At 52.0% G+C, this 21,193-nt stretch overlaps 1 pseudogene across 1 annotated transcript in view; it reads left to right on the plus strand.

Annotated features, from left to right (window-relative positions):
- The first annotated feature begins 395 nt into the window (after positions 1-395).
- The window catches only part of LOC306956620 (maternal embryonic leucine zipper kinase-like), a 34,591-nt pseudogene continuing 13,793 nt past the window's right edge, over positions 396-21,193 (plus strand). The window contains exons 1-6 of the transcript in view: positions 396-401; positions 3,148-3,234; positions 3,462-3,597; positions 18,270-18,355; positions 18,812-18,928; positions 19,474-19,617. The product of the transcript in view is annotated as a maternal embryonic leucine zipper kinase-like (transcript). The remainder of the gene's footprint in view (positions 402-3,147; positions 3,235-3,461; positions 3,598-18,269; positions 18,356-18,811; positions 18,929-19,473; positions 19,618-21,193) is intronic.

Genomic DNA, 21,193 nt, shown 5'->3' on the forward strand with positions numbered 1-21,193 from the left:
TATCACAGCAGTAAATAAACAACTCAGATTTAACTCCCAGACTAAAACATACGTTAGGTGAAAACAACATTGCAGAAACAAATAAAGTCATTTCATGTATAAATGCATAAATACACAGAGTCACTGAACAGGTGTGAAAGCTGTGAGGAAGTCATGCTTCACAGGTGTTTGGGAACTGCTGAGTCACAGCCTCATTTCTGGTATATGGTATACCCACCTATTCTTCAGCTGATCACCGGAGACGAGCCACGAGTCAGCCAGAGAAGCACAGTGAAGGCAATCCACCTGTGCTGTCTGGCTCCACCCCTCCTAGACCTATTGAAGAGCTGGCTGCCAGTGGGGAAGGATCTCTTCTGGAGATCCCCTCTTCTGGTGGTTTTGTAAGTGAGCCTAGCATGCGGGTAAGCCTTCCGTTTATTCTCTCTTGTTATCTTAGTCTACTTTGCCTAACTCTCTTGTTCTTTTGTGATTATAACATCTTAATATCCACTGATTGTACAACAGGATTTTGAGATTGTTAGAAAAATCCAAAAAAGAGAGCAAGAAAAATACTAATCCAGTTCTTTCATTTGGAAAATAAGAAGACAGTCCTGCTAAGCTAGTGGGAGTTTTCCAATTAAATTCAGCTAGGCCAAGAGCGCCAAGAATATTAGCAGCCTTCTAGGAACATCCAGGAAGACTTTCTGAGGGCAGACAAGTTCAGGATTCATGTCAGCAGGACATTACTGTGCAGCTGGTCTGCAGAGCAGAGTTTTCAAAACTGTACAGCTAGTCTTAATCTCCTCCCAACAAAACAGAAGAAAACACTCAAAATTTGCTTGTTTCTAACCTGTGCAAATCCATTAAATGCTGTGCTGGATGCCCAAGTAGAAGTGAAGATCAGAACAAGTCATCATTTGTTTACTAAACGAGAACATGGGTAAAACATTTCTATTTGCAAAATAAAAATAGGCCAGACATAAAACAAATAACAAAAGGAAGGGCAAGGCAGAAAGATACTTGATGACAGTGCTATTCGATAACAGATTTTACAGGCTTAAAGAGAACACCAAAACCAATTAAAAAAGCGCAGTGACTTCAGTATTTTTATAAAAAGAAAAAAGACTGGAAATGCATTTTAAATTATACATATAATGTACAAAAGCTGTGAGACACCGTGTGCCTTCACAGTGTGAAGCTTCATTCACCTTCCTGAAATGCATTTCTGCCAGCCTGCTTCATTACACGGCTGAAGGGCACCACACTATGAACAGCTGCATGACAATTTTCCAAGAAAGAATTGCAAGGACTTAGGAGGGGTAGCAGGAAACACACAGATGGACTGGTTTTAAACGACAAGGTTATGCTTGACCTAAGGAACTCTTTGTCTAGACTAGGCTACACACTGGGGTAGGTACCTCTGCTTTATCAGCCTCCATTTCCTGGTACAACAATCCGTATCTCCGGTTAGCAATTTCATCTTCAGATAAATCTGAGCTGTTAGTCCTGGCAGTGCACTGCCAGCAGCTGATCTGGCCATCCAGGATCCTGGCACTACAGATGCTTCATTGCCAAGTGCAGCAATCGGGTGTTGTGGAGAGCATTGCTGAAAGCTGGCTTGCAGAAAAGGGTCATGTTGACACAATCCCGCTGATAAGACTGAAATAACTAGGCATAAACACTAGCCTGCTGACCTATCATCATCAAGGACAGCATTCCCTTGCAGGATTATGAGGAACCAACACGAAGCAATAACAGGATGCAGAACTGGGGGTGCTGACCGTGGGAATGCTGCTGCGGTTGAATCAGCTACCCGCGCGCCGACCTATCAGGAGCTCGCCTTTTGCAATATGTATTAGCCTCATTATACGCTGTAATAAATAACGGTGCCTTCTGATTAAAGTTTGAGAAAGCTTGATCAAGCCCTTGGTTGTATCTTTTCTCCCGCCGTTTCCGACAGGGTGTTTTGGGGAAAAGCCAACTCACAGGTATTTCTGGCACATCCACATCACAGCACCACAGGCCAGCAGCAGTGCAGAAAGCAGCACAGCTGAGAACATTACCATGGCTGTGACGTGGTGCTTCTGCTCAGATTTGTGAACAGCAGCCTCTGTGCTTTTCCTGCATTCATGCCTGGAAGAAACGAGACAATGTCCCACGGTCCCTTCACCTGCTACACAACTCTCTGGGAACTGCGAGTGCTGGGAGCTGAGCAGCGTCACAGAGGTCTGCACGTCCCTCCTCTGGCACGCCGCTGGAACAACTCTCCACACCCCACTGAGGTCAGCTATTTTCACAGGGCCATCCCTGGCTTCTTTGACACGTGCTCTGTGCCCACACGCTCAGGTTTGGCTGCTGACCTGGTGTGCAAGGTTGCTGACCTGGTTAGTGATGCTGGATGAAATTACGCGGCACAGAAATTACCTGGCGTGCCAGCTGTTGGCGCTGCCTGCGTTCCACTGTCCAAGACCGGCAGGGTGGGATGGCTGCCTTCCTGCAGTGCATCCTGCTCAGTTTCTTGGTCAGTTCCTTTAGAAAGCAAGCAGGGCAGTAGGATTGGATGTGATGTGCTCTCATCGGGAACTGAGTTACTCCAATCCTGAGCTCAGGCAAAGTCTGCTGTCCTAGCCACCCACATCCACTGTCACCCCCTCCATTGCCCAAGGACATTTGGGACCTCCCAGGAACTGGAGGGTGTCGACCCTCTCATGCTTCCTCAGCTCCTATGCAAGCCCCCTACACCCTGTGCTGCAGGCGTCACCAACCACCACAGCCAGCTATCCGCAGGCTGAAATTCAAGCTCCAGCACAAGCACCTTCAGAATCAGCATCTCCAGCCCATGGCTTTCACTGCCTGGCACATCTCCAAGGCATTTTCTCCCTCTAGGGAAGTCAGCAGTGCCCCCAAAGAGTTTGCTGTCTCAGTAAGTCTCTGCCCACTGCTTCTTCTGGAGGAAAGCCCTGAGGAAAAGCTTTGCCACAGAGCCCCTCTTCATGGCCGAGCAGCTGGGAGCAATTGCTCCAGGTGCCCTGACTCAGGCTCACCCTCCTTTGTGCTCCAATCCTGCCAGAGCTGATGTGGGGGGGAGGGGCTCCCACCTTCGGCCTCTGCATGCTCTTTTTCGCACAGCCTGCCTAAGTGTGACCGCCATCATCTCTTGTCTTTGAGGGAGCAGATGAGGATGAAGGTGAAACTCTCCTGGGGTTGGTTGTTTACGATGTGGACGGAGAGATCGCCCACACCTTCCACGTGCAGGTACGGCCAGCGCGTGCGGCAGGCTGCTGGGAGGGAAACCGTCCTCCTGCGGGTGTGGAGGGACGACTGCTGGCGGGAGGGAGGAGTGCAGCTGCCTTCCCCCATCAGCAGCGCCGCTCTGGCGTCCCACGGCAGCCCAGGGAGCGGAGCAGAGCAAGCCGGGGTTCTGCGGCTGGCAAAGGGAGCCGTGTGGATGTGCCGCGGCGCTTCCCGCTTTGTATCAGCAGGAGGAGCCCCGCAAAGCCTTCGGCCGTGTCAGACTGGAGGCGCGGAGCAACCGGGGAAACGCAGAACGCACCTGCGTGTGCCGAGTGGAAATTCACGGCAATTCGCAAAAGACAGCAGAGATTTTTAGTAGCAATAGTGAGAATAAAAGGTCGGTTACTTTCTGCCCGCGCTGAGGGCGGTTACTGGAGCGGCGCGTTGGGGCCGGGCGAGGGAGGAGCTGCAGGGCCGACTGGGGCGAGGTGCGCGGGGCCGTGTGACGTCATCACCCTGCGCCGCGAGGCCGAGCCGGCTGTGGGGAAGCAGTGCGGGGCCGCGCGCTGCTCCAACGCCGCAGGGCAGCTCCGGGCTCCGAGCGCCGCTTCAGCTTCTACAAGTGGGTGTTCGTGGGGGCACCGGGGCGGGGGCCACTCTGCGTTGGCCCCGTGGGGCCTCTGTGGTGTTCAGGGCCTCTGCTCGGTGTGGGGAGGTGCGCTGTGTCCCCGTCCCCCCCCAATCCAGGGTACATCGCTGCCTCGTTCCCCTCCACGGTTCGGCCATAAACTCCCCCAGTCCCTCTTTCTGACCCCCAGGGTCACACTCTCCCCCGGTCCCCCCCAACACTGACCTTTAGAGCCCCCCCAACTCCAGTTCCCCCCCGCCTCCCACCCAGTTCTCCATTTTTACTCCCGGGTCCCTTCCCCACCCTCACCTCATCCCTCCCCTCCTTATTCCCCCATTCTGATCCTCTTCCCCCCTCCCAATATTCCCCTCAGTTCCTCTTGCCTCAGATCAGATGTCCACAACATAGACACCTCCCTGTGAGGTACTTCACTACTGCTAATTAGTGAGCCACTAATGCTCACATGTGGAGATTAAGGATAGGAAGGAGCTGTGCAGATGCAAATATCTGGTGAAATGTAGGCTGTTACTCCCAGAGCGTGGCAGGACATTCCTTTGTCCAACAACACCTGCACTGTCAGTAGATACCCACATCTGGGACAACTGAAGCTGTCCCTGCTGTGCATAATGAGGGCAGCCTATAAAGGGATTTAGCTGAACAAGTGGAGTCGTGTGCCACTGGAGCATGACTATTTCTTTCTCTTCTGCTTTATCACCTGCATGACATTTCTTTCTCTTCTGCTTTATCACCTGTATTTTCTAGATCTTCCTTGAATGCAGTGGCTGTTGTGTCATGGACATTCCCGCGTGTCCTCAGCAGTTATCAGCAAGCTTGTCCCAGCTTTTGTGTCTTCTTGCAGGACTTTATTGGATACAGCTAGTGATAGATAGAGATAAAACGAGGGATTCCTTTGCAAACTGTATCCTTAACTGACCAGATGTGAAAGAGCCTATGACTCACATGCAGTACACCATGAAAAAGATTCTCTCATTTTGGTCACTTGAGCTATTATAGGATAACATCATTAACTGTTGCGTAGTCTTGATCAGGCTGTTTCCCAACTGCTTGATCAAGGAGAGCAGGCAGAAGCCTTTTGTCAGCAATCTGAGGTGTCTGCAGATCAATGAGCAGCTGCCTATTTCACACACACACACAGAATCACAAGGTTGGAAACGACCTGCAAGATCATCTAGTCCAACCGCTCTCCCATTCCTATTAGTACCACAAGCACTAAACCATCTCTCGTTGCTCCTCATCCAGGCGCCTCTTGAACACTACCAGGGACGGCGACTCCACCACCTCCCTGGGCAGGCCATTCCAGTGCCTGACCACCCTTTGAGAGAAAAAGTTTCTCCTAATATCCAACCTAAACCTCCTCTGGTATAACTTCTGGCCATTTCCTCGGGTCTTACTATTTGCCTGGTAGAAGAGGCCAGACCCTTTTGCACCACAACCTCCCTTCAGGAAGTTGTAGAGTGCAATGAGGTCTCCCCTGAGCCTCCTCTTCTCCAGACTGAACAATCCCAGCTCCCTCAGCCGCTGTTCATAAGACTTGTGCTCCAGACCCCTCACCAGTTTCGTTGCCCTTCTCTGGACACGTTCCAGGGCCTTGATGTCTTTCTTGTTGTGAGGGGCCCAAAACTGAACACAATACTCGAGGTGCGGCCTCACCAGTGCTGAGTAGAGGGGGATGATCACCTCCCTGCTCCTACTGGCCACACTATTTCTAATGCAGGCCAGGATGCTGTTGGCCCTCTTGGCCACCTGGGCACACTGTCGGCTCATGTTCAGCCGAGCATCAACCAACACCCCCAGGTCCCTTTCCTCTTCACAATCATCCAACCACTCATCCCCAAGCCTGTAACGCTGCATGGGGTTGTTGTGGCCAAAGTGCAGAACCCGACACTTGGCCTTGTTAAACCTCATCCCATTCACCTCAGCCCAGCGATCCAGCTTATCTAGATCCCTCTGCAGGGCCTCCCTGCCCTCAGGCAGATCGACACCACCTCCCAACTTGGTGTCATCTGCAAACTTACTCAGGGTACACTCAATCCCTTCATCTAAGTCGTCAATGAAGATATTAAACAGGATGGGCCCCAGTACCGACCCCTGGGGGACACCACTTGTAACAGGTCTCCAGCTAGACTTCACTCCATTGATCACCACCCGTTGAGCATGGCCCTCCAGCCAGTTCCTTATCCAACGGAGGGTAAAACTGTCCAAGCCACGGGCAGCCAGTTTCCGCAGAAGGATACTGTGAGAGACCATGTCAAAGGCTTTGCTGAAGTCCAGGTAGACTACATCAACTGCCTTTCCCTCATCTACCAGTCTGGTCACCCAGTCGTAGAAGGAGATGAGGTTGGTCAAACACGACCTGCCTTTCATGAACCCATGCTGGCTAGGCCTGATCCCATGAACGTCGCACACGAGCCGTGTGATCTCTCCCAGGAGAATTTGTTCCATGACCTTCCCTGGCACTGATGTCAGGCTGACAGGCCTGTAGTTCCCCGGATCCTCCTTACGGCCCTTCTTGTAGATGGGCGTCACATCAGCAAGCCTCCAATCCTCTGGAATCTCTCCAGTCAACCAGGAGCACTGGTAGATAGCCGAGAGCGGCTTAGCAATTACCCCCGCCAACTCCCTCAGCACCCTAGGATGAAGCCCATCCAGTCCCATGGACTTGTGACTGTCCGGATGGAGGAGGAGCTCTCTGTCTCCACCTCGATCTCCGGGGAGACATTCTGCGTGTCAGCCCAGATATCCAGATCAGGGCACAAAGTGCCCTGAAGATAGCTGGTCTGACTATTAAAGGCAGATGTAAAGAAGGCGTTGAGGACCTCAGCCTTCTCCTTGTCATCTGTGGTCACATTCCCCGCCGCATCAATTAAAGGATAGAGATTATCCTTGGTTTTTCTCTTGCCACTGATATATTTGTAAAAGGATTTCTTATTCTGCTCTACTGCAGTGGCCAATCTAAGTTCAAGATGGGCTTTCGCCTTCCGGACTTCCTCCCTGCATACCTTAGCAACTTCCTTGTAATCTCCCCTAGTAGCCTGTCCGTTCTTCCAGAGGACACAGACTCTCTTTTTCTTCCTGAGTCTTGACAGTAATTCCCGGCTCATCCACACCGGTCTTCTCCCCCTACGGCTCGCCTTACGGTATTCAGGGACAGCCTGTTTTTGCGCCTTTAAGATTTCCACCTTGAGGAGCGTCCAGGCTTCCTGGACCCCTTTACCCTTAAGGAGCGACTCCCAAGGGACCCATGCTACAAGCGTCCTGAGCAGGTCAAAGTCCGCCCTCTTGAAGTTCAAGATAGCAGTTTTGGTAGTCACCCTTCTGCCATCTCCAAGAATAGAGAACTCTACAATTTCATCGTCGCTCTGCCCTAGACAGTCTCCAACCTTCACATCACCTCCCAGTCCTTCTCTGTTAGCAAAGAGCAGGTCAAGCAGGGCACCACCCCTGGTAGGCTCTCGTACCAGCTGTGTAAGGAAGCTATCTTCCACACACTCTAGAAACCTCTTGGACTGGAAGAGTGGACTATCTTGGACTATGGGAGCTGCAATTGCCCTGGCATTCTCTGGCCGAGCAGAACAACAGGCCACCGAGTTCAGCCAACTTCTTCACACAGCTGCTGGGGGGAAACACAGGCGATGCTCAGCTGGGTCTCACACTGGCCGACAGGGAGCTGGTCAGGGCTGTGATAGTCAGGGCAGCTTTGGCTGCTTTCACCTGACATGGACCTGATACTCACAGAGGAGTGTGAAGGCTCCAGCTGATAGAGTTTCCTTACAAGTAAAAGAGTAGACAGGGGTGGTGCGGGCCTACTGTTGTGTTAATAAGCACAGGAGCAGAGAGGGCTGATGTACCTCACGGCTTCTTTGCCTCTGTCTTCACCAGCAACACTTCCCTGGCTTTCATGCCTGAAGGCAGGATTCCAGAGCACAACTGCCAAATGGTGGGAGAACTCCTCAACAGCAGCCCTGCCAAGAAGGTCTTGGGCTTCCCTGGGAGACAAAAAGCTTTACCTGTGTCAGCAGTGTGTGCTGGTAGCCCAGAAAGCCAACAGTATTCTGGACTGCAACAAAAGAGCGGTGGGCAGCAGGGCAAGGGAGGCGATCGTCCTTCTCTACTCTGCCTTCATGAGGCCCCATCTAAAGTACTGTGAATCCTCTTGTGGTGTCCTGGCCCATCTTGTGGCTTGGAAGATCATGGTGATCTTACTTCTGTCTCATCAGCTGATGGCAGGTCACAGGAACGCTGGCGGGTTGGGTAGTGGGTGGTTGCTGAGATGATGGATCTCTGCTGAATGAGGCATCTGGAGGTGGGGGCTATGGGGCCGGGCCGCTCCGCTCCAGGGCCGGGCCAGGTTTTCATTTCTTTATGTACTGCTGTGTTGCTGCAGCTGCCCTTCTGTATTGTTATTGCTTTTTTTGTTCGTGAATATTAAAACGTGTTATCTCTGTGTTGGTTGTCATCCTGCTCTCTTTTCTCTGTTTTGCAGGTCAGCTCGTGTTGGAAGTTGGTGGTGTCACTGTATGAATGAAGGTCAGTTCAGGAGCAGCTGCTGATGGAAGGAATGAAGTCCACGTTAATGAGCTGAAGCATCTCCTGGTAAGGTGTCAGAGCTGGCAGTAACGATTTCTGTCGTTGTGAAAAGCAGAGGGCTGGCTCATCCAAGTGCTTGCTGACTGATGTGTGAGAGCATCTGCCTTCTCCAACTGAACAATAAGAAAGCTGGATATGCTGAATCATTACAGCTTATGCAGAAGTTGTGAAAATGCTCTCAAATGTTTCCTTTAGTGATAAGCTGTGTCTTGGCACTGTGATGGTCCTGTCTATGATCTGGAGCACTGCATCTCTTGCAAGCCTTGTGTGCCCATTTCCATGAACCTTCCTTTCTTTCACTCTTCAGAAGAAGTGCAGGGTGCTTTTGGGGGAATCATGCAGGAGGCTGTCAGAAAGCCAGCTGTGATTTTCCTCACATGAAAGGATGCAATGGGAATGGACTGTCATTGCCACCAAGCAGAAGTGAGCTTCTTATGTCGTGAAAGATATAATCTAGATTATTGATTATGAGCAGTTGCAGTGCGATAGGGGACGTGAAGTAACTATTTGTTTGGGAGTTCAGGGAAGAGCCATGAGAAGTGAAATGGCAGTTTCTGTTTTGGCTGTCAAAATGGTGGAGCTTTACTGGAGTGAAAGGTGTGGGCTTTCTGTAGGCAGGCCCCGGATTTATTTCTGTAAGCAGGCCCCCTCTCATATTGGTTTTTGCTTGCTGCGCCTACCTGCCTGTTCCCTGCGCTTGCTGCATCTGATACCAGTGGTTGTGGCCGGGCTCCCCAGGGCTGTGGGCCTGGTCCTGAGCTGCTGCAGCTTAAAGACCATCTGCGTTTGGGTTGTCCTTCCTGGAGCATCAGGTTGGACTTGGTGATCCTTGTGGATCCCTTACAATTTGGGATGTTCTGTGATTCTATGATCTTGGTCGTTTGCCTGGAAAATACCAGGTGATTTTTTTCCCTCATTTTTTCCTGGCATTTGAACTTGTAGTTTCACTTCTAAATGTGAGAGTGGAGTTGGATAAGGGGAGGGTAAGTTGCTTCTTTATTTGCTGTTCTCCCAGGTGGGTCTGTGTATTTAGTGCCCAAGTTGTGGTAGCTCTGTAACTGGGAATGTTCCTAATGGTCATAAAAAGTCTCTGCTGCCAGCACAGAATTTGGCCACAGGACTGCCTGCTGGATTAAGTTCTGTAGATTGATTATCTGCTACTTGAGATGGTCTGTTCTGTTTGTTTTTTCCAAGACATCAGGTTTTGAGGTCACTGAGATGTATGGATTAATCAATCACTTGCAGCTCGTTTGAGCTTGAAGCAGTTGAATCGTCCCACACAGCACTGTTAAATAAAACCTTATAATGGCTTTGGGATCGTAGCTCTGTGCTGTGCCCCTGGTGTGAATGTCTGTGCTGCAGGTGGCATCCGTCCTGTCCTTCCACTGTGCTCCTCATTGGCAGCAGGTATCACCCTCAGCTTTCTACCTCACACAGCAGAGATTTGGTCACTTTCCAGTTTCTCTGTGGCACCCCCTGTGCTGTTAGTTCTCTCTTTCTGTGTTGGTGTCCTGTCTAGTCTTCAGCTTGCCCCAGGATGCCAGGCCAGCTGAAAAGAATTTTCAACTTATATCCATCCTGATATTTTTATGTACTGTCCTTTGTCTTGATGAGGAACACCCTGCAGTCTTCTGAAGAAATCACCATTTCAGACGTGCGTATCGCTTACCTGTATACCCAATCACTCCTCTCAAGGCTCTTGTTCTCTAATGCGTTCAGTTCAGGATCAGTCCCTGTCCTTTGTCCTCCCTGCTTTGCTGTCCTGTATGGATTTACCTAAGGTTTTTCTTCAGCCTGCTTTCCTTTCAGTGCTGACAATCACGAGGAGCTCTTAGTTGTATGCTGCTGTGTTTGTTTTCCTCGGTTCGTTTTCCTTCCTGATGTATAGCAGGTGCTGGTGGTAGCAGAGCCCCTGTTCTCTGTGAGTGACTTGTGCTGAGCCAGTGTTTATTGAGCTCTGATCTGCAGGATTAATCACAGAATCACAGAATCACAGAACTGTAGGGGTTGGAAGGGACCTCCTGAGATCATCGAGTCCAACCCCCCTGCCAAGGCAGGTTCATAGCTACATCATAGCTACTTGTGTGGAATGGTGGTTTGCACTGCTTTGAATTTAGTCCTGCTGGCCAGAGATGGACGAGGCAGGGATGTCCAGATACTGAGAAATGTGTTGGCGTTTGATACTCTCAGTGGACTTTATTTTTTAAGCGAGCATTGGGAACCAGTGAAATTTAGCAGAGGAGCCTTAGTGGTGTGGCTGTATCAGGTGTGCCTGATTTCATGATGGCGGTCGTGGCCGCGGCGATGGTGCCCGGCGCGGCGGCGGAGCCACGGGACTCCGTGCGGGGAAAGCGGCGCTCCGCAGCCCCGCTTCCCCGCCGCCTCGGGGACGCCGGGCGCTCAGAGGAAGGCGGCGCGGGGCTCCGTCTGTCCCCGGTCGGCACCGAGCCGTCCTCCGCAGTCGCCGTTCGGACGGGAGCCGGCTGGGAACGCGGTCGTTTTTGTTTGTCGCTCTGTGCGTTCGTCGATTCAACGTTTCCCGTTCGTTTCTCGGCGCTTCTGCCCGCGGTCGTTTCTGCAGCTCCAATAACCCGCCCCGTCCCCGTGCCCTCCGCCGGGTAAGGACGGGGCGGCGCAAACGGCCGTGTCGTAGCACTGCGAGCGCCGACCCCGTTCCTCCCCCGCATCCCCTCCCCTCCTCGGCACCGCGTGGGAAATGGCTGGGGTGGGATTCTGGGAGAGCTGGGGCGGCTCAGCCTGCAGAAGAGGAGGCTCGGGGCGATCCCGGGCGCGGCCACCGGTCCGTGCAGGGAGCTGCGCAGAGGACGGAGCCGTGCTGCGCCCGGCGGTGCCCAGCAGCTACCGTGCTGCAGGGAGCTTCCACAGGGTTGGGATCCAAAATTGCCCCTGAAGCTCAGCACCCAGCCGTGGTGTGCGCACCTCCTACGTGCCTCCCACCTCGCTGTGCCAGCAACAGAGCAGCCTGCCCCCAGCAGCCGCCCGCAGAAATGACTTTCCCTTTCTCCTGTGAGCCTCCCTGCAGGCTCCAGAGTGCTCCCACGCCCTTCTCCAGGGCCACCCCTGTTCCCAGGGAGCCTTGCCCAGGGCAGTGTGTTGGTGCTGGCCTGGCTGGCTGCTCCTGGTTTTCTCCCTGTGCTTCTTGCAGGGCCACGAGTTGACAGGGCTGCTCTGCAGAGGCGGGGGCTGCGCTGCCCTGGACCCCAGGATGACCTTCCCTGGCTGTGCTGCTCCAGGGAGAAGCAGACTCAGCCGGCTGGGGATCTCTGCTGCTGAGTCCCTCTCCATCTGCCCTGATAAATCAGCAGCCAAGGACGGTGCTGGGCAGGACTCAGGGGTGCCTCTAAGGGCTCGACAGGCAACTGAGCAATGCAAGGAGTCACAGAATGACAGAATGATAGAATGCTTTACCTTACAGGTCATCTGGTCCAACCTCCCTGCAGTGAACTGGGACCCTACGCTGGGTCAGGCGCTCAGAGCCTGCTCCAGCCTCTTCCTGAATGCCTCCAAGGATGGAGCTTCCACCACCTCCCTGGGCAACATGTGCCACTGCCTCACCGCTCTTATCATGAAAGACTTTTTCCTTTAATGCAATCTAAATCTCCCCTCTCATACTCGGACACCATTTCTCCTTTCGTTACAACAGTTCCACCAGGGAGGCCAGCTCTGGCACAGCGGGGCACCCTGCCACGGCCTTGGGCAGAGTGGGCAGCCCAGGGCGAGGAGGGCGAGGCTGAGGAGGAAGAAGCGCATGGGGTGTGCAGGCGGTGGTCCCGGGCTGCGGCTGTGCTGATGAGGCCGTTGCCCAGGAGGGCGGCCAGGCAGATGCCCAGCAAGAGCCAGAAGTGCAGGAGCTGCAGCTGCTGCATGTCTGCCAGCGCCAGGAGGAGGAACTGGCTGCTGGAGCTGCTGTTGGGCATCTGCTGAGCATGGGGACCTGCCCAAGCAGTGCAAATATTAATGACACATCTTTCAATGTAGAAAACGTTCATTCAGCCACATGATACGAGCAGCCTTTCATGAGACTGAGTTTTGCATGAGGGCCTCTGCTCTCCTTCTCTTGAAGAAGCAGTCTTGTCTTGTCCCCGAGAGTAGATGGGAATGTGGTGGTAATGATTGGAACCTTTGATTTTGCTGTACCAGAGAAGCGATGCCTGTGCCTGCTCCCACAACTCCTACAGTCATTAGAGTTCCTATAGTGAGAGCTGTAAAAGGTTCTCTTTTCTGTGAATGGTGTTCCCCTTTTTCCCTATGATTACATATGAAAGTCTGATTGTGATATAGTGTCCTAGGAATAATGGTCACTTGAACACAATGTTCTCGGTTTTCGTTAAACGCCTTTGAGGACAAACAAGGGGTGAGTCCTGTCCTGGAACAAATCCATTTGGTCCCATCAGCCGAAATGATCCATTCAGCTTTTGGTTCTAGGGACACTGTCACCGCACAAAGTTTCTCCCTGGATTTGGGTATTTTACCCATACACTGCCCTTTTCCCGTTACACGTTGCATAGTGAGCCCCCTTTTCCCATCCTTCTGCTTACACTGACTGGGGTTCGATTCGTTTGTTGGCTTAGCAGGAGTGGTAGTTCCTATTGCTTCATAAAATGGAGGTTTAATATCATAGCATGGTATTGTATGTATTGTGGGGTGGGTGTTGGTACCAATCCAGGCAGAAAGTAACCCACACCAGCCATTTAAATGGTCTCTAATCAGGTGGGAGGATCAGCAAGTGATTCAAATTAAAGAGACTGCAGGTCCACCCAGTTTTACACCTACTTTATGCGAGCTGGTACCAATTAAACCATGCCTGAACCTTTTAGGATTTTATTTTGGCCTGAGTTCTAACCCAGGAAAAGGATATTGCAATTGGCCAGGGCATTATTATTGTGCCTGCTGGGGTTGTGAGACCATTTGATTCCCGCAGTCTTAAACTGAGACAGGGCAGGTTTAGGTTAGATATTAAAAGGAAGATTTTCACACCGAGGGTGGTGATGCGCAGGTTGCCCAAGGAGGTTGTGGATGCCCCCTCCCTGGAAGCACTCAAGGCCAGGCTGGATGTGGCTCTGGGCAGCATGGTCTGGTGGTTGACGATCCCGCACATAGCAGCAGGGTTGAAACTAGGTGATCATGGAGGTCCTTTTCAACGCAGGCAATTCTATGACCCTATGATTGTATGGATATCTCCAGTTGGAAGGGTCCCACAAGGATCAGCAAGTCCAACCCCTCGCTCCGCAGAGGACCACCAAAATCAGGCAGTCCTTCATCTGCAGCATCTCGGGGCCGAGCCCACTGCCCATCGGGGCAGCCCATTCTATGCCCACCGCTCTCTGGTGCAGACCCTTTCCCTGACCCCCAGCCGCCCCTCCCCTGGCACAGCTCCATGCCATTCCCTCGGGCCCTGGCGCTGTCACCAGGCAGCACAGGTCAGCGCTGCCCTCCGCTCCCTGTGAGGAGCTGCAGCCGCCATGAAGGCTGCCCTCAACCTGCTCTGCTCTGGGCTGAGCACAGCCAGGGACCTCAGCTGCTCCTCAAACACTGTGCCCTCAGATCCTCCTCCACCTCTGGAGCCCTCCTTTGGACACTCTCTCCTAGCATCTCATGGAGTGGCAGCCCAAGCTGCACCCAGCGCTGGAGGCAAGGCCGCACAGTGCAGAGCGGAGCGGGACAGCCGCTTCCCTGGCCTGGCAGTGCTGGGCCTGACGCAGCCCAGGGTACGGTTGACCCTTGTGACTGCCAGGCGCACTGCCAGCTCAGATTCCATTGGCCGTCAAACCAGATCCCTTTTTGCCAGGCTGCGCTCCAGAACTTCCCCCCTCATGTCTGCACGCAGAGCCAGGGCACCCCGTCCCAGGTGCAGAACCCAGCGCTCGCCCTTCTTTGTGCAGATGGGAACCACCCCCATTTTGTCCAGATCTCAAGGCAAGGCCTCTTTATCCTCAAGGAGGTCTAAACTCCTCCCAGCTTAGCATCATCCACAAACTGATTGATACAACCAACAGATCTTTATTGGAACCAACAGTAAAAACAAGATAGAGAAATGGCCATAAAATGGAGCCCCGCAGAATTCAACAGGTTCATCAGACACACAGGGCAACTGTCAGGACAAAGTCACCCAATCCTCCAGTGCAGCCATGTTTTAGTTGTCAAGGGACATTCTAAGGCATGCATAGCCAAGGCTTTATGATGCCATGAGCCACCTCCCTGACAAAAGCTCTAAATATGGGAAACCTGGCAACAGAACACCAGCTGTGATGCAAGGCAGCCAGCCAATAAAGGCAGGCAGGCAGGGCCCGGACTCCAGCCAGCCAGCCAAGGCAGGCAGGCAGTGTCCACGGTTCCAGCCAGCCAGCCAAGGCAGGCAGGCAGGGCCACGGTTCCAGCCAGCTAGCCAAGGCAGGCAGGCAGGGCCACGGTTCCAGCCAGCCAGCCAAGGCAGGCAGGCAGGGCCACGGTTCCAGCCAGCCAGCCAAGGCAGGCAGGCAGTGTCCACGGTTCCAGCCAGCCAACCAAGGCAGGCAGGCAGGGTCCACGGTTCCAGCCAGCCAGCCAAGGCAGGCAGGCAAGGACCACGACTCCAGCCAGCCAGCCAAGGCAGGCAGGCAGGGGCCAGGACTCCATCCACCCAGCCAAGGCAGGCAGGCAAGGACCACGACTCCAGCCAGCCAGCCAAGGCAGGCTGGATGTGGTCCGGAAGTGGCTGTGATGCTAGCCAGGATGCAAAATAATGAAATAAACAACAACAAAAAAAGAAACAATCCTTGATCATGCCTGGTTTCTCAATACGATTCTCAATACGGCAGATTCTCCCCATAACAACTTTTCAGAGACACAACTAGTTGGGTGTTTTTTGTCTTCTTTTTGTTTGTTTGTTTGTGTGTTTTTGTTTTGTTTTGTTTTGGTATATGTTAAGGCACTGTCTAAATCAAGTCACCTTCTTGGAGTGGGTCCAGATGAGGGCCAATAAGATGATGAGAGGGCTGGAGCACCTCTCCTATGCAGAAAGGTTGAAGGAACTGGGCTTGTTTAGCTTGGAGAAGAGAAGGCTCCAGGGCCTTCCAGTCCTTGAGGGGAGCGTATAAAGAGGAGGGGAATGGCTGATTAGGAGGGTCGCAGTGCTAGGACAAGGGGGAATGGTCTTGTTAGAAATATCCAAGTCATGTTTGTCAGGACGGTATCTCTGATAAAGCAGATCTTATTCGCGATTGCAATGGCGGCGTCCCGCAAGCAGCAGCGCCTATGGACACGACATGACAGCCTTTAGACCCTGCTTTCTCCCCCTTGCCTCCCCCCTCCCCTGTTTCCCCACTGGCTGGGTACTCCAGGTTCACAACCTTATCAGAAGGTTGACATTTGCTACTTACTTGTTAATTTATTTGTTACCTGGTGTCAGTCAGCAGCCATCCTGTTGTTTCCAAGCTGTCTCGGTGCTCTCCTGGTCCTGTTGATATGATATTCCTTAAAGTCTTCGTTCAACAAAGAGCACTGGGGATGATGCCAGGCCTTCCGATGTCTCTTCAGGCGCTTCCTCGGGCTGCCATCACTGTTCTCTGGTTTGCTCTCGTGCAGGATATTCTTGCAGTGTGTATGACAAAATATACATCTATACACCTGTATACAGAGTGTGCGTGCCTGGGAAGGTTCGTCCAGAGGATCAGTGATGTAAACTTCTCCACCTCTGGAGCCCTCCTTTGGACACTCTCTCCTAGCATCTCATGGAGTGGCAGCCCAAGCTGCACCCAGCGCTGGAGGCGAGGCCGCACAGCGCAGAGCAGAGCGGGACAGCCGCTTCCCTGGCCTGGCAGTGCTGGGCCTGACGCAGCCCAGGGTACGGTTGACCCTTGTGACTGCCAGGCGCACTGCCGGCTCAGATTCCATTGGCCGTCAAACCAGATCCCTTTTTGCCAGGCTGCGCTCCAGAACTTCCCCCCTTATGTCTGCACACAGGAGCCAGATTTGCACATTAGGGGGCACTGGAAGCCAGAGATCAACAGGGGAGTCCTTGGAGACCCCTTGGTAAGACTGCATGGGCCCTGGAGTGCAGGAGCAGCTTGTACTGCTTGCACCTGCTTGGCTGGTAGCTGATTGGCTGGGAGCTGATTCCCTTGGTTTGATTGATTTAATTACCGGATGATAATTAAATCACACTATTCAACAGTCGTTACAGATCACTTTTTTCCCAAAGTTCTGTCTTGCAGCTGTTGCAGCTTTGCTACAATATGCCGAGTTGATTCAAAATTCCACTGATGCTCCTAAAGCACTCAAAGTGTGTTTGGGGGGCAGTGATAAAACGGCTCTGACAGATTCGTCATTAACGTGCGTTATGCGGCAATCCAGGCCTCCTTGGGCTGTATGAATTCAGTTTCACCACCGCGTTCCATCTCTCTTCAGCGCGGCAGTGGAGCCGGAGACCCACTCAACATGGTGCCACTGTGGCACCGCACCGCATCCCGTTCCTACCTTCCTCCCGTCATGCACTGCGCCACAACAGCCGTTCCGGTTTCGGCGCTGCGGTGATTGGTCCATCCTCTCCCCCGGCCGGAAGTGAGCGTTCCGACAGCGAAGTTCGAACCCGGCGAGCTGCCGGCCGGGCCGCCCTCTGTGCAGCTGCCGGCTGCCCCGCTCGCATTCGGCCCGTCGTAGCGCGGTTCCGGTGTGCGGCGGAGGCCTGGGTCGCCCTGGAAAGGAGGTTGGGGGGCTGGGAGTAGCGCTCCGTGTGTCTGCGCTGAGGCGGCGGCGCTCCTCGGGCGGAGCGGCCTGCAGAAAGGCCGGGCTGCGCTGTGCCGGAGCGGAGCGCGGGGTGGGATCGAAGCTGAGGCGGCCCTGCTAAGGGACAGAGCGCTGCTGGGCCGCTTAGGCCTATGGGGAGTGGCTCTAGCTGCTTCCTAACGAGGTTCAGCAAGGCCGAGTGCCGGGTCCTGCACGTTGGCCACAGTAACCCCCGTGCAGCGTTACAGGCTTGGGGCTGAGTGGCTGGATGACTGTTAAGAGGAAAGGGACCTGGGGGTGCTTGGCTGAACACGAGCCAGCAGTGTGCCCAGGTGGCCAAGAGGGCCCGCGGCCTCCTGGCCTGCATTAGAAATAGTGTGGCCAGCAGGAGCAGGGAGGTGATCGTCCCCCTGTACTTAGCTGTGGTGAGGCCGCACCTCGAGTATTGTGTTTTAGGGGTTTTAGGCCCCTCACTGCAAGAGAGACATTGAGCCCTGGAGTGTGTCCCGAGAAGGGCAACGAAACTGGTGAGGGGTCTGGAGCATAAGTCTTATGAACAGCGGCTGAGGGAGCTGGGATTGTTCAGTGTGCAGAAGAGAAGGCTCAGGGGAGGCCTCATTGCACTCTACAACTTCCTGAAGCTCCTTGTGATGAGGAGGGGTTTGGCCTCTTCTCCCAGGCAACAAACAGGACTGGAGGAAATGGCCCCAAGTTGTACCAGAAGAGGTTTAGGTTAGACGTAAGGCAGAACTTTTTCTCTCAGAGAGAGAAAGAGAATTAGGATAGGCTACTGGCTGCCCAGAGAGGTGGCGGGGTCGCCGTCCCTGGCAGCGTCCAAGAGGCGTGTGGATGAGGAGCTGCGAGATCTGGTTCAGTGCTTGTGGGAGCAGTGGTGATGGGAGGGTGGTTGGGACTAGATGATCTTGCAGGTGGTTTTCAACCTTGTGATTCTATGATTCTAAAGATGTAGTCCAGCCCTGCTTCTGCTCTGTGGCACGAAGCTCTGAGCATTGCTCTGTACTGTTAGCGTAAGGGAAGTCTGAGCCATGCAGTGTGATTCACAGTCAACTTTAAGCCTTTTTGTTTTGAATTTTAGGTGGTTTTGCAGAGGTGAAACTCGGACGGCATCTTTTTACTGGTGAAAAAGTTGGAGCAAAAATCATGGACCAAGTTGCTTTAGGGGTAAGCCAAAAGATATTTAAATATGATGACACCTTCTGTTGCAGTTGTGGAGTTCTCGAGAACACAGGGAGGTGGTATATAGAAATGTAGCCTACTAGTGCCATTGCCTTTTGAAGGATGCTGTAGGAGTGGAAAAAGTTCAGCAGAACATCACAAATCTTGTTCCTCGTTGTTCAGAGGGCAATGCTCTCTGGCTGTAAAATGGAGGAAGTTCAACATTACTACAGCAACTTTAACAAAGTGCTAATGAGAATACTGGATATTTTACCTTTCAGCTTTCTCTGATCTGTGTTTTAGAATTCCTATGGGAGCAATGTCAGCCATTGCTGAGTTGATGCTGAATTGTGTACTGTCACATACAGGCTTTGACATCTTATGTTACACAGTAGTCAGATGTGGTACCTGGTGTGCCAAATTAGTTAGCAATTTCATGGCTTGCTTTTATGGTCTCTTAAGGATGACTTGCCTCGTGTTAGAACAGGAATTGGTGCCATGAAGAACTGAAGTCAGCAAGATGTTTGCCAATTGTATCATGTAACAGAGACATCAAAGGAAATATTCATGGTCTTGGAGGTAAGAAACAGTGCTTGTGCCACGCTTAAGGCTACTGTTTTTATCCTTAGCAGCAGACAATAATATAGAAATGAAGCTGAAATGAAATGATTCTTAAATATCTCAGTGGTGAATGGGTTCAAGATTCATTGGTTTTAAAATTAAGAATGCAATGTTCTATATTCTGTCTTTCTGTAAAAGGCACTAATCAGCATTCACAGTAAGGGAACTGGTTTTAATTCCTAACTCACACTTCAGTTTTTAAAGTAGCATCTGCAAGGTCTGCAGGACACCAGAGCCCTCACGTTGTTGCCATCTCCTGAGTGATTTATGCCACCCACGACATTGAGTGCAGTGCCTCAGTTACCAGATTGGAGGCAAGGGTCAGGTTGTGTAGCTTGTGTGGTGTGCCACAGTGCTGGCCCATGGCATAACTGGAGCACTCTGTACTGCTCTGACTGAGCACGGGGAATGGTGTCCTGTGCTTGCTGTGCTCTCACTGCTGCTTATTTTTCTCTGATGCATTCTAAATACGTTGTCAGGTAACTTTACCTTTCTCATTAAAGCATTGTCCTGGAGGGAAGCTGTTTGATTATATTGTTTCTAAGGACCACCTTTCAGAAGAGGAAGCTCGAGTCTTTTTTCGACAGACTGTTTCAGCACTTGCTTATGTTCCCAGTCAGGGTCGTGCCCACAGAGACCTCAAACCAGTAAGTCTGAACTGTATTCAGTCTTTCATAAATAACAATGAGCGTGTTTTTATTTTTCCATTGGGAGAGAAAGTTGTCCCTTTGTGGTTGTGGTTTAACCTGGCAGGTGCCTGAGCATCACGCAGTGCTTCACTCAGTCCACTCCTTTCCAGTGAATTGCAGGAGGTAATGGAAGGGGGGAGAAAACCACACAAAGTAGAACTCATGGGTTGAGATAAAATTATTTACTGAGGTAGAGGAAGGGAAAAGGATAACAGTTCTGATGAACGCAAAAGCAATTGCTCACCACCTACCAATCAATGTCCAGTTAGGCTCCCAGCAGTAGAAGAGATTTACATGAACTTCTACGCCCTTCAGAACTCCTTCCACACCATGTCATATGGTGTGGGATATCCCTTTGGCCAGTTTAAGTCAGCTGTCCTAATTCTGTTCCCTCTCACTTCCTTGGGCTCTCAGCTGAGAATGACTTTGGCTCTGTGCAACACTGCCTAGCAGTAACTACAGGAGTCAGCGTGCAGTGTGCTCCAGTTTTGTGCCTCAAGGAAGAGCGATCCTTCAAACAAACAGTGGCTATGCAGAGTATGGGATGAGATGCATGCCTTGGCTCCATCCAGTGGGTTTTCTGTCACTGAAGGCTTTAAGCACGGGTTAGATACTGGAAGGTTTGAGTCTTTCTACACAAGTAGGTTATAACTTTGCATTTCTTAAGTTGCTGATATCGCCGAGTAAAGCAAATCATTACAGCACAAGCATTTTCCTAGGCATCTTATGAAATCCTCGTATCTAAAGAATCTTTCCCCTCTGAAAAATAAAGCATTGCCTATACTTTTTGCAAGGAACTGGCTTCCAGCTGAAAAGCTGGTGGATTCACAGGCTCGGACAGTAACTTGGAATGGAGGTGACTTCTAGAGATTTGTGCCTGAACCTGCTGCTCCGAGAATCCTGACACCAAGTTTCTCAGAGCTTTTTTGTTTTCATGCTCAACCTCTCCCAAGGATGAGGCTGCATGCTCTCTGTGGGCAATCTGTTCACTGCTTGAGCAGTTTTGTTTCCTTCTGTCCAGTCTGCTGTTTCCATGAGTGACTGTTTTCGGTCACTATCCCACCATGACCTGCTGTACGGATTCTCAGGAATCTGTCTTCCTTTCTTCATGCCTCCCTTGTGGGCGTTTAGAAGTTGCCATGAGGTTCCTCTGCACTCTGAACAAACCTCTTTCTTCCCAGTTTCTCTTCTCTGAGTGGGAGCTTCAGCTCCCTGCATTGACTGGAGGCCATCCACAAAGCTTGCTTCAGGTTGTTATCTTTCCTGGCCAAAAACTAACTACAGTATTGTAAATGTGGTCCAATGAGTGTGCAGCAGGGGTGTCTTGTGCTGGTCTGGTTGTGCTGCTTTTGAATGCAGCCCATTATCCTGTTGTGCTTTTTTTCCTGTCAGCACACACTGCTGGCTTGCATTCATCTTGTGGTCTTTCACCACTTGTCCTCCTAGTCCCTGGGCCCTTTCTAACAGATACAAACCAGTATTTCCCACCTGGGATATGGGAATTTGTTAGCAGTCAGTGAAAATCTCTGAGAGA

Source organism: Tetrao urogallus (genome assembly GCF_951394365.1).
Source record: "Tetrao urogallus genome assembly, chromosome: 33".
Lineage (NCBI taxonomy): Eukaryota > Metazoa > Chordata > Aves > Galliformes > Phasianidae > Tetrao > Tetrao urogallus.